Consider the following 13,491-nt stretch of genomic DNA (forward strand, 5'->3'; position numbering starts at 1 on the left):
GGCCTCTCTGCTTACATTGTCTTCCTTAGTCTATTGTTAGGTGTGGTAACGTGTCCCCGAGTGTAGTAACCTTGTCTGTAGAGACAAACAAGCATTAGCAAAGCCAATAGGTCTCGCCTATGCAAGAGCCATTGGCTTTGCCAATGTATTTTAGACAGATTATACACCAGTGGGGGTGCTGTTCACCATGGCTAAAAGTTAGTGGCGTAGAGAAGAGTCGTGTGGAGTGTCGTAGAGTGGAATGGCAAAGAGTAGAGTGTTGTGGAGTGACAGAGAGTGTCTTGTATTCGAGTGGCATAGTGTGGAGTTGCGCAGAGTGCGGTGGTGCGGAGTGGTGTAGAGTTCAGTGATGCAGAGGGCAGTAGAGCAGAGTAGAGTCGAGTGGCATACAGTGCAGTGGCGTAGAGTGGTGCAGAGTAGAGTAGCAACGAGTGGTGTAGAGTATAGTGCCATAGAGTGCAGTGATGTAGAGTGGAGTAGCGAAGAGTGGAGTAATGCTGAGTAGAGTGACGTAGTGTCAAGAATTCCTGTCATACAAGAGAAACACGCCCTTATGTAAACAGGAGAGCTGTTACATAACTCAAGGGAAACACGCCCTTATGTAAACAGGAGAGCTGTTACATAACTCAAGGGAAACACGCCCTTATGTAAACAGGAGAGCTGTTACATAACTCAAGGGAAACACGCCCTTATGTAAACAGGAGAGCTGTTACATAACTCAAGGAAAACACGCCCTATAAAGGGAGGAACCGGGAGGTACAAGGCTGTCGGATATTGTGTTCACACCGACGTACCTGCTTCGTGAAGAGCAGTGTTCCGGAGTGGTGCTCCAGTAAGGCAAGAACGGAGGTAGGTCGAGTCGTTACTCCCTGGGCCGTGTCTTGCCCCATCGTCACCTGTGAAGGACCCGGAAGCTCTACCGGTCAACCATTGAGCTTCGCTTTTTGACTCGGCTGAGTCCAAGCGCAGTGGCGCTTTTGCTGGTTGGAGTCGTAACTCCCAGCCCGACCAGAGACACAGGAACTGCCAGCTGTAACGCACACCAGGAGGTGTTTGCCGCGTTACAGACTCGGAAGTCCACAGGATCGATCGAGCGGCTGCTCTCGGTTCAGTCTTCTTGCTTGTGATTGGGGTATCGGTGACGCATCACCAGGAGGTGACTCCGCGTCCCGGTGCAGTCTGAGGAAGAGGTTGAGCGGCTGCTCCCTTCAGGTAGAGACCCCGGCTGGGTGTTTCCCTGACTCCTCGATTCTCCCCAACACTCTTCGTGCCCCTCACAGCCTACCGATTGGCATTGTCGGCCATTTCATTTCTGCCCTCTGTTGGCATACGCCGGGACCGGCGTATATGCAGAGGACGGTTAGGACCATCCGTGCTGTGGGCTGGTAACGTACTTAGCCTGGAGGATTCCAGTGATTATAACTTTTGTTTATTCTTTGTATTATATTTGCCTTCATTAAAACAACTAACCCTTCACTAGTGGTTGCGTCCTCATTGTCGTGTCTGTTAAACGATCCTGAGACGTTCAGGGCGTTACAAAATATCCGACCTTAATAACACTAACTGTCTCCCGGTCGATAACAGACATGGCAACACTTGATGATGTGCTGGCTGCTTTAGCGGCCATGCAAGTTGAAGTGGCTGCCTCTAGGCAAGAAACAGCCGATGTAAAAGCCAGACTGGATGCTATCCAATTGGACCCGCTCACGCCCAGCACCTCCCTCACGAACCAGACCCCTGCGGTAGTAGTGGAAATGCCGGTAGCCATCCCCTTGGCAACACCAGAGAGGTACAGTGGGGATCCTAACACAGTGCAGGTATTCCTCACACAAGTGGCGCTACATTTATCGTGCAAACCAAAGGCGTTCCCCACGAGTCAGGCTCGTGTGGCTTTCCTTATATCCTATTTGGCTGGAAACGCGGCACAATGGGCCGTACCTCTGGTGAGCAGGGACGACCCCCTCTTATGTGATTGGGGTGCTTTTCGCGAGGAATTCCTGAAAGTATTCGACAGAAGGGCTGACTCGTACACGGCGGACCGTGAAATGCTTGAGTTGAGACAGGGATCCAACGACCTGGTGCAGTATCTCAACGCGTTCCGAAGGCTGGTTGCGGAAACCAAGTGGCCTGTTGCTAAACAGACGGCGCTCTTCCATCAAGGGCTGTGCGATGAGCTCAAGGACGCCGTGGCTCATATTGACCCTCAACCCAAGACATGTGAGGGCCTTATCAACCTGGTATTACGGCTGGAACATAGGCTAAGTGAAAGAGAGAGGGATCAGGTCATTCGCATGGCGGAGGTGGCTCCTCAGTCACAGAGAATGGCAGCTGAAGGACGGGATACCCCTGAAGGGCAGGTGCCTATTGATACCCACGCCTAGGCTAAGGAAACAAGCATTCATCTGGTGCCATGACTCTCCATGCGCAGGTCATTTGGGCTTTGAAAAAACGGTGGCTAGCATGGGATGGCATTTCTGGTGGCCAACCATGAGAGTGGATGTCAGGAGGTGGGGACAGGAGTGTCCTACGTGTGCTACCATGAAGGCCGACCATGGCCGAACCCAAGGGCTCTTACATCCACTTCCGACCCCGGATAGACCATGGGATAGCATATCACTGGACTTCGTGGTGGGCCTACCGGTAGACCAGGGGATGACGGCAATACTGGTGGTGGTGGATTACTTGACGAAAATGGGGCACTTCATCCCCTGCAAGAGAGTCCCTACGGCCGGGGAATTGGCGTCACTACTCCTAAAGAATGTGGTACGACTGCATGGATTACCTGGGGTGATCGTGTCGGACCGGGGGTCGCAGTTTACTGCGCAATTCTGGAAGACTTGGTGCACTGCGCTGCATGTTAAGACCGCCCTGTCCACCAGCTACCACCCTCAAACGGACGGCCAAACCGAGCGCCTGAACCAAACGCTCAAACAGTATCTGCGATGTTTTGTGGACCAGGGCAGGGAAGAATGGGTCGACTTGCTATGGGTTGCAGAGATAGCCTATAACAACGCCACTCACAGCTCCACACAGTCATCTCCGTTCTATAGCAACTATGGCCAACATCCCAGGTTCTTGCCATTTCTACATCCGTTCAGAGAGGACAGGATTCCCGCCACAGCGGACAGGGTGGCACACATAAAAGACACGTTGATGCGCTCAAGGGCTGTCCTAATAGAGGCCAAGAGAAGATACAAGGCTGCGGCAGATAGGAAGAGAAGGCCCGGGCCACTGTACCGCACTGGAGACTACGTCTGGATATCCACAAGAAACATGAGGTTTCGAAAGAACAGTGTGTTCCATCCCAAGTACATGGGCCCCTATCGAATTACCAAGTGTATGGGTCCCGTGAACGTGAAGGTGTGCTTGCCCCAGTCATTGCGGATACACCCTGTCTTTCATGTATCATTGCTCAAACCAGCACCCTCCAAGCCGTCTGGGACACCTAGGCCGGTATGCGTGGAGTCGGAGGTGGAGTATGAAGTGTCGGGCATACGGGCGTCCAAATGGCGCAGGGGGAAGCTGTGGTACCTGGTTGCGTGGAAAGGCTATGGCCCGGAGGAGCATTCATGGGAACCGGCTGAAGGGGTTCATGCTCCGCGCTTGGTCTCCTTGTTCCATCGGCGTTTTCCTGCCAGCGCTGGACCCGTGGGGAGCCGCTGAGAGGGAGGATGTACTGTCAAGAATTCCTGTCATACAAGAGAAACACGCCCTTATGTAAACAGGAGAGCTGTTACATAACTCAAGGGAAACACGCCCTTATGTAAACAGGAGAGCTGTTACATAACTCAAGGGAAACACGCCCTTATGTAAACAGGAGAGCTGTTACATAACTCAAGGGAAACACGCCCTTATGTAAACAGGAGAGCTGTTACATAACTCAAGGAAAACACGCCCTATAAAGGGAGGAACCGGGAGGTACAAGGCTGTCGGATATTGTGTTCACACCGACGTACCTGCTTCGTGAAGAGCAGTGTTCCGGAGTGGTGCTCCAGTAAGGCAAGAACGGAGGTAGGTCGAGTCGTTACTCCCTGGGCCGTGTCTTGCCCCATCGTCACCTGTGAAGGACCCGGAAGCTCTACCGGTCAACCATTGAGCTTCGCTTTTTGACTCGGCTGAGTCCAAGCGCAGTGGCGCTTTTGCTGGTTGGAGTCGTAACTCCCAGCCCGACCAGAGACACAGGGACTGCCAGCTGTAACGCACACCAGGAGGTGTTTGCCGCGTTACAGACTCGGAAGTCCACAGGATCGATCGAGCGGCTGCTCTCGGTTCAGTCTTCTTGCTTGTGATTGGGGTATCGGTGACGCATCACCAGGAGGTGACTCCGCGTCCCGGTGCAGTCTGAGGAAGAGGTTGAGCGGCTGCTCCCTTCAGGTAGAGACCCCGGCTGGGTGTTTCCCTGACTCCTCGATTCTCCCCAACACTCTTCGTGCCCCTCACAGCCTACCGATTGGCATTGTCGGCCATTTCATTTCTGCCCTCTGTTGGCATACGCCGGGACCGGCGTATATGCAGAGGACGGTTAGGACCATCCGTGCTGTGGGCTGGTAACGTACTTAGCCTGGAGGATTCCAGTGACTATAACTTTTGTTTATTCTTTGTATTATATTTGCCTTCATTAAAACAACTAACCCTTCACTAGTGGTTGCGTCCTCATTGTCGTGTCTGTTAAACGATCCTGAGACGTTCAGGGCGTTACACGTAGAGTTCAGTGGCGGAGGGTGTAGTGTTGCAGAGTACAGTGCAGTGGTGTAGAGTGGAGTAGCGTAGAGAGCAGTGGCGTAGAGTATAGTGATGCAGAGCAGAGTGCAGTGGCATAGAGTGAAGTGACAGAGTGCAGTTGTATAGAGTGCAGTGGTTAAGAGTAGAGTGCAGTGGCATAGAGTGGGGTTGCGTGAAGTAGAGTGCAGTGGTGTAGAGTAGATTGTTGGATTCTAGTGGTGCAGGGTAGAGTACAGTTGCGCAGAGTGTCATATAGTTTAATGGAGTAAAGTTGTGTAGAGTGCAGTAGCATAGAGTGCAGTGTAGATTAGATTGGCGTACAGTGGATTGGCGTAGATTGCTGGGGCATAGAGTTGAGTGTTGCAGAGTGGCGTAGAGTGGAGTTGTGCAGAGTAGATTGGTGTGGCCTAGACTGGAGTGGTGTAAAATGCAGTGGTTCCTTCACCAAACAAAAAGATGCCGTCAAGGCTAAAGCACTGTCGCTTGAGGTTGCGTCGGCAAAACTCTAAAAACATCTACTAGGGCCAAGCCTAATTCCACTGCTCAAGGTGAGGAAGGCCAAGATCACCAATTCCTTATCATACGGACATAAGATTATGATGGGCTCAACAAACATCTTATTAAATAAATCAACCACCAGAATCTTTAAGCGAGCATGGCGCCTCCCGAGGTCTTCATCTCCGTCACAAGTCAGATTAGAACTCGGCCTGCTAGATCACAACGGCGTCGAGGCTGGTGCTTTTATTAAGTTTTGCAATAGACTGCGCAATTTCCGGGGTGGCAGGTTTGAGGCCAAACTTTGGAATGAAATATCGACCAGCACATTTAGCCAAAAATATCGGCACCACTTGGCCCACTCCCTACAGTTAGTCGGAGTCACAGAATATTGGGGAACAAATCCATCACAACAGGCATTGAAGACCATAATTAAGCGAAGTGTTCAGCTCTGGTCTTTTCACTCCGACAGGGCAAAATTATCCAGAAGGAAACATGCCTGGACTGTTGTCTCCGATCAAGCATATACTCACTCTTTTGGAAGGTTAAGTTCATGGCCCTAAGGCTAGGCGAGTGGCCCTTTTTAAAGCATTTGCCACAATGGCGGCGTCCCAGTCTCAATAGCGAATGCAGGGAATGTGGCTACCACTCCGAAAGCATGGAGCATATAGTCTGCACATGCCCAGCTCTGCTTAACGACAGAAGGACTTTATTGCGAGAGGAGTGGAACAAACTAAGCGCTCGCACATGTCGTCAGGCCATAATAGTGGCTATGAACCCAGAAAATACAAAGCTGTACATTCGGTTCACCAAATTTGTCATCAGAGCTGCTAAAATGCTGGGTGGGGAAAGAGAAGGCAGCAAATCTTCCGCCGGTTAGCTTTGCCACTTCTTTGTAATAAAAAATTCTAGCGGCCGCTGGCCCCTTCAGCTAGGCCTACCTGGACACAGTCTTCAGTATTTTAAGACTAGCTGTCATATTTATTTGTCCCTTCTTTTAGACTTTCTTAAAACCATTCTGTGACTGTTATGTTATCCAATGAGCTTGAACTGTGAAGACAAATTAATATTCAGATAATTTTTAATTTCAACCCATTTATCGCAAGATTACTGCACTGTTTTTGCACTAACCGGGGTCCTTTTTTGTCTTTTTTTAAATTTTCGTATATGTATTCATGAGTTACATGGTTTTAACATTTTGTTATGGTTTTTAGTAATCAAACAATACATTTGAAATCAGTGGTGTAAAGTAGAGTGCATGGGCTTAGAGTTGTATAGGGTAGAGAGGCATAATGTGAAGTGGTGCAGAGTAGAGTGCAGTGGTGTGGAGTGCAGTGGTGTGGTATGAATGGAGTGGTGCAAAGTAGAGTGGAGTGGTTTAGAGTGGAGTATGCATTGTGTGGTAGCGCACTGCCATTACAGACAATACATCTACAATTGAAATGGCCACTACACTTGCACAGACATACAGTTTTACTAATAAAACTATACAGTGCACAGACAGAAATGCGTGGAAATTGTATCACCTCAGTGTATTGATTTATTTTGATCATATTAAAGTATTTGTTTCCAAAACATTTCAGAAATAACAAGAAATGTGCTATATTTGTGTTCCTAATTCTGATACGTTCTGAAATACTTACAACGTTCATTTAAACGCTGTCCTGTGCTAGAAAAAAAACTCTTTCCTACCCCCAGTATCTTGCAAGATTGCCACATAAATCCTCACACTTTGAAGTCAGAGAAAGAAAATTAAACATGCCCCTCAGAAGAGAGCATCTGACATTTGACCTTGGTCTTTGAATACACAGCAAAGTGGCATAAAAGAACAAGATTTATAGGCCTGTTTAAAGAAAGGGAGCACTCGAAAGGATAAGACAGGGGCAGCAAATTGAAAGTCAGAAAGTGTGAGCTACCAACCACAAAGCCAATAGTAATCAACAAGCGGAATGTATTCCTAGGTCAACTTTCTGAAAGTCCCCAAGATGCCTTTATATGGCTTAGCGATTGCGACGTAAAAATGGGTTCAGTAGGTAATGCTTGACTTTTGATGCATGATTTACATGCGCCATCAACTCGTTTTCTTGTACTGTCCTCCCAGACCATTGGCTCAGCTTCGTTGTTAATTTGACGCCTTTCCTACCTCTACTAATACAGGCCGAGCAGCACCGGACATTTCAATGCTTGCACTCCACCGCGGCATATACACAGCATGGGTCTACAAGCAGATACATATCGAGGGAATGAGCAGGGGAAGCCAGAGGCAGGGAAGCAGTCCTCTCTCCCCTTGCTACTTCTCTCCGCAAGTTCCTGTGCCCCCCACAACACTCTCTGAAGCAGGGCTTCAGTCGGCACCCCCAGTACTTAGCACAAGCATTGGCACAGCCAATAGGTCTCGCCCTTGGGACCCCACAAGTGTTCAGCCAGAGCCACTGGCTCTGCTAATATCTTCAATCTATGTTGTAGAGCAGCTTGGCTGCTGTATAGCGTGTTGAAAAGTCATAACAAAAAAGTGCTAAGTGTTTTTGTTACCCTATATATAACCAAGAAGATTTATTTACAACTGAACGACCCTATTAAAAAAGAATTAACATAAAAAATATCCTCTAGCTTTTTTGTCCTTGCAATACTGGCAACTTCCTCATGCCTGCTCCAACACTTACTAGCTTCCCCTTGTCATGAGGGGTGGACACAAACAGCGGGAGGGTGGAGGTTGGGAAACAACACAAGCAGCAGACAGACAATAGGGGAGAATCAACAGATGCCACATTCTGAGGGGCAGACTGAGGTGGTGCCGAGTGACACTGAAGTGGTGCTGAGCGACACTGACTGGTGCTGAAGTGGTGCTGCGCTGATGCTGCAGTGGTGCTGTGCTGATATGTTGCTGTGTTGTGGCTGCGCTGGTGCCGAGTTGGTGCTTCACTGGTGGTGGTGCACTGATGCAGAGGTGGTGCTGTGCTGATACTGAGATGGTGCTGTGCGGATGCTGAGGTGGTACTGCGGGGATGCTGTGGTCGTGTTGAGTGATGCTGAGGAGATGCATTGTTGCTGAGTGATGCTGTGCTGATGATGCGCTGAGGTAGTGGTGAGCTGGTAGTGAGGCGGTGCTGCGTTGGCGCTGAGTAATGCTGAGGTGGTGCTGTGCTGGTGTTGTGGTGGTGCTCAGGTGCTGCTGAGTGATGCTCAAGTGGTTCTGCTCGAGTGGTGCTGAGTGATGCTGGCTGGTGCTGAGGAGCTACTGCACTGATGCTCAGGTGATGCTGCGCTGATGCTGAAGTGGTGCTGTGTTGGTGCTGAGGTGGGGCTACGCTGACTGGTGCTGAAGTGGTGCGGCGCTGATACAGAGTTGGTGTTGCACTGGTGCTGAGGTGGTGTGCTGATGCTGCAGTGGTGTCAGGTGCTGTTAAAGTGGTGCTGTACTGGTGATGCTGAGGTGATGCTGAGTCATGCTCAGGTGGTGCTGGACTGGTGCTCAGCAGGTGGTGCTGAGTTGGTGCTGTGCTGATACTCAGGTGGTGCTGAAGTGATGCTGCATTGGTAATGAGTTGCTGCTGTTTTGGGACTGTGCTCATGCTGGTGGTGGTGGTGCACTGATGCAGAGGTGGTGCTGTGCTGATATGGTGCGGTGGTGATGTTGAGGTGGTGCTGCGCTGGTGTTCTGACAACAGCAGTGGCACCCACGCACATTCCATGTGCTTGTCTGGGGATCTGGAAAGGGCTCATTTTGCTTTCCAGCCTGGCTGGCTGCATGAAACTTCACTTCACAGACAATCCAATTAATTTAGAGTTCAAGTGGCTTCCTGGCTGGGAACAGCTAGATGTCAATCACAGAACAGCAGGAATATCATACCTAGCCACCATACCGAGTAGCCAAGCAAGAGAAACAAAGAAATCCCTTGCAGTGTAAATGTACAAGTTGCTGAGATTTACAGAAATTCTGATTTATTTTTTATTTTCTCAGCTTGTGTATCGGTTGTAAGACATAAAATCTATGCATGCTCTGTAAAAAAATACTATATATATTTCGGTACATGTGTGTTCAAGTAGATTATTTATAATTGTTTATAGAACAGGTGATGCAAACTGAATTTTTTGGCACATAAGTATTTATCGCTACCCATTAAAACCCATATTAACAATCTTACAATAGCAAAATATTGAGGCTACATGACTGGGTGATTTTATAAAGAGTGTAAACTTGCATTTTGCATTTTGCACAAGGACCGCTGCAAGAAAATCATTAGCCCACCAAACTACTTAACAAAATATTAAAATAAGTGGCTTAAACATAGAGCTCCCGAGGAAGGTACATTAACCCGCTGAGCTATTTTATAATGGTTTAGACCTGTCACCAGCGAATGCACACCAATCTCTCCAGCAAATGCATTAATTACCAGAGTTATCTCACCAGCATCATACCCCTAAACCTGCTGGATGCACATGGACCTCCGCAGCAAGTGCCTTTACCACCAAAGCTAGCTTGAAATGCAGTCTGTTAAATACAGAGTAAGGAAGCCAGAAGAGCTTGGTTCATCATATTTTTCTGTTGCCGCTTGGGGGCACAATATGTAAAAAAAAAAAAGAAAAAAAAAAAAAGAAAGAAATACATAAGGTGACTGCAATTCACTCTGGTTCGCATTATGCTGCTTTTCTGGACTCCTCCCTCCCTCATCCCTCTGCTCCCTTATGCCATCGGACTTAAAATATGAGTTCCATCTTTTCCATTTTCAGTACTGAACAAAAGCGCGTTTTCATGACATTTTTGAAATCTTCACAAGCAAACCCTCCCTTAAGAGCGACAATGGCTAGAGCGGCCGACTTTAAACCTGGGGAACCAGGATGAGTTTGGCAGGAGGCTCAAACATCCTGTGATTCTGGGCAAATCACGTCATCTCCCCGTGCCTAAAAATGAATGTGTCCATCTGTAAAGCAACTGGTGCTCATGGTAAAGCGCTCTGACACCTTCGGGCTGATTTGGCGCCATATAAAACTGCAACAAAAAAAATGTGAAAGTATACTTAGCTATAGCGCCGTCTGTCACATCCAATTCCCAAGCACATTGCTTCCAATTCCGACAGCATTGGCAAAGCCAAAAGGACAGGCATCCGTGTGATGAACAGAACCCACAGTGAACTGGAGAAGCTCCCAGGCACAAACAGCCCAACATATGGCACCCGACAAATGCATGACCACAGGCAGTGTCACCACCCTCCCACCAAAGGGCCTGCACCACTCTTAATCGGGGAACCAACAACATTGTGACAAAACCATGTGAGCTTTCATATTGCATGCAGTGCACCGCACTGCTCCCATGAAACAACATTGCACGGACACCAATGCCCCACAATGCTGCATGCGGGCACAAGCTCACATCAGACACCACAACAACGCACTGTGAATGGTCGGCACCATTCACCAGCCCCCGGAATACGCCCCAAAGAGAGTTCCCATGCGTTTGACGCCTCTAAGCGATGCAAACAACATGCGCCACTGCCACACAATTCAATGGCAGTCATCCCATCGACCCCAGAAGATGGGAAAGCCCGAGCCCGCCCGGTCCAGCACTCAACTCGTGACCCCTTCCCTCCCCCCGTTTAGTGCAAACAACCACAGCTGTCTCCACCCCACTAAGCGCCGTCGCGGCTGCACTCCTACCCCCATGTGTGCACCGCAGCATGGCTGCGCGCAACCCCCTCCTCCCCCACTCACGCCTGTACGGGCGAGGTACAGTGGAATGCAAATGCAGCTGGTCCAGTACACAGACCTGCCAACCAAACAAACCAGGGGAAAAAAACTACTCCAACTTATAAACGTACGTCTCGAACCATTGCAAACCAGTGCCGCCTGCAACTATACAAGAGACCCCAGGACATGAGAACACAAGGGAAACAAAACAAGACCAAAACACAAAGATGCTGACTGTTCCAGTGAGACGATGCAGCACAACACCAAGAGCCGCCGACCTCGCAACAAAACCACGGCAGAAATGATATCAGCACAGAACGCTTACTAGAAGAAAATCTGACACGTCTAACAAGCTGACTAAAACAAAACAAAATGATGGAGGTAGTGAACACGGACAACAGGAGGGAGCGAGAGCAGAGGCAACATGGGTAGCACTTGGAGACAGGAGCAGATCACAGAACACAGAACACACAAAGGGAACGAGAGGCCGCGGGCAAGCAAGAAACATCGCAGAACCACTCAGTGCAAAAAATAAAATGTGTGTGCCATGCAACATGGGCAGTCGCCAGGGAAGTGAAAACACACCCAAAGGCGGGACAAAGAGGACTGTTTTACCAATAAAATGAAAGCAATTTAGAAAGGCAGATGAAACAACAAATGGAAAGCGGTGGGCGTGATCTGACTCCACAGAGGAATTACAGCATGCCTCACAGAGCAGCACGTGTGCGCTTCCTCTAGGCTCGACCTATAACGGATTTGGATTCCCCTTACTGGAACAAGTGCTGGCGATACTGTTGCATCAGTATAGCTGCCTTCGCTATGGGATTCCTAAAGGTTTAGTAGTGTCAGTTTGAATTGTTTGTTAAAGTATTTCACTTGTTTACCAGAGATTTTGCAAGCAAAAGGCATATCAATAACTTAGGGCTGTACTCCGCCACTGGACGGCGAGCTGCAAAGCCAATCACCATTAATCAAAAGCAGTATTTAAAGCCGCCAATGAGGTGTCAATAAAGGCTCATGGTTATCTTTCAGACTACATTTTGCTTGCAGCCTCCAATCTTCTGGTGACATGGGATATCGTGCAATGCAGTTCCACAGCTACTGATCACTCAGTGAGAGAACTGCCCTGCATTGGCAATCTTAAGAGCAGTCACTGCAAAAAAAGATTCTTTTGCCAATAGCTTCTAGTCTCCAACTCTTATTTTATGGTCTGACTTGACAGCACAGCTGTCGCCAATTATGTGAGACTCTCCAGGAGAGGCGCTTTGGCTCTGCCCTCATGTTGGTAGCCAGTTTTAATTAAACAGAAGTTGTGCACTTTCACAAAAAAGTGCTTCGCCTTCACAAAGCTGCAACCATTTTGGTTATCAAGCTGTCTGAGGTTAAACTTCCAGGGGCACACATATGACATTGTAATGCTGTTAAGGCGTCTAAGATAACTAGATAATTTATTGGGTTTTTCTCTAGCGGCAGCACAGATGAGAGAATGTCAGTCATTAACCTACATGGATTTTTAGATCTGGCTTGACAGTGTTACCTGACCTTTTAACCTACACCAATATTATTCTACACTTTTTTGCTTCCACACAAAAACGTATCCATTCCTGTGCTACTTGTAATGCCACACTTTACCATACATTCTTTCTTTTAAAGCCAGAGCTATTGGCATTGACAGTGCTTGTTTAAAATTAGGACTGTACATGGCACCGCCAGGGTAAAAAATCTTTGTGCCACTGCCAAGATCAGGGCACAACTCTTCACCTGGTGGAAGAAGCATGTAGGAACTGTGTCGAATTGTATTCCTTTTCCAGTCTTCAAATGAGATGAACCTGTGGCAGGTTTTCCCATTCAGAAAAGGGCCTATTACCAGCAGTGGTCAAGTAGGGGAATGGTTATGGTGGATCTTTTATTCTTGTCTTTGAAATGTAATAGAAACTATTTTTTCTATACGATGTTTGTGGGTATATTAAAGGTTTGGGTTACGATATTCACCAGCATGCAAATGCTTTACGGTCATTCCATGGAATGGGCGCTAAAAAAACTCTGCTGTGCTAGGCACAATCCACCCTCTCAGTATTTTGCCTACCCCAAGGAGTCTGAATCATGTTCCTTTCCTTAATCTGCCAGGACCATGATCTTTCACATCGGAAGCTATGCCGTGATAGGCACCTCCAAGTTGCTAGAGTATGTTGTATCAAAAGGATTGGACGTGGAATTGTGTCTTCAAGAAGAGGCCAAGGAGGAGGTTGCAAATGTGCTGGTGGCAGTCTATAACAAGCATTGGCATAGCCAATAGGTCTTGCCTTTGAGGCCTTATAATTGTTTAGGCAGAGCTATTGACTTTGCCAATGTGTTTAAGCTGTGCTGTAGAGAAGTGTGGCTGCTGTGCAGCATGCTGAAAAGTGCCAGAAGCATTTTTGTTACCTTATATATGACCAAGAAGGCATTATGTCCAACTGAACGACCATATTAAAATGTACAATAAAAAATGTCCTCATTTTTCTTTTGTTCTTGCAATGCTGGCAACTTGTTTTTGCCTATTCCAATGGTTGGTTGTTAAAGTTTTTTTTTGAGGGGGCATAAACAATT

The sequence above is a fragment of the Triturus cristatus genome, chromosome 12 (assembly GCF_964204655.1).
Source record: "Triturus cristatus chromosome 12, aTriCri1.1, whole genome shotgun sequence".
Classification (NCBI taxonomy): domain Eukaryota; kingdom Metazoa; phylum Chordata; class Amphibia; order Caudata; family Salamandridae; genus Triturus; species Triturus cristatus.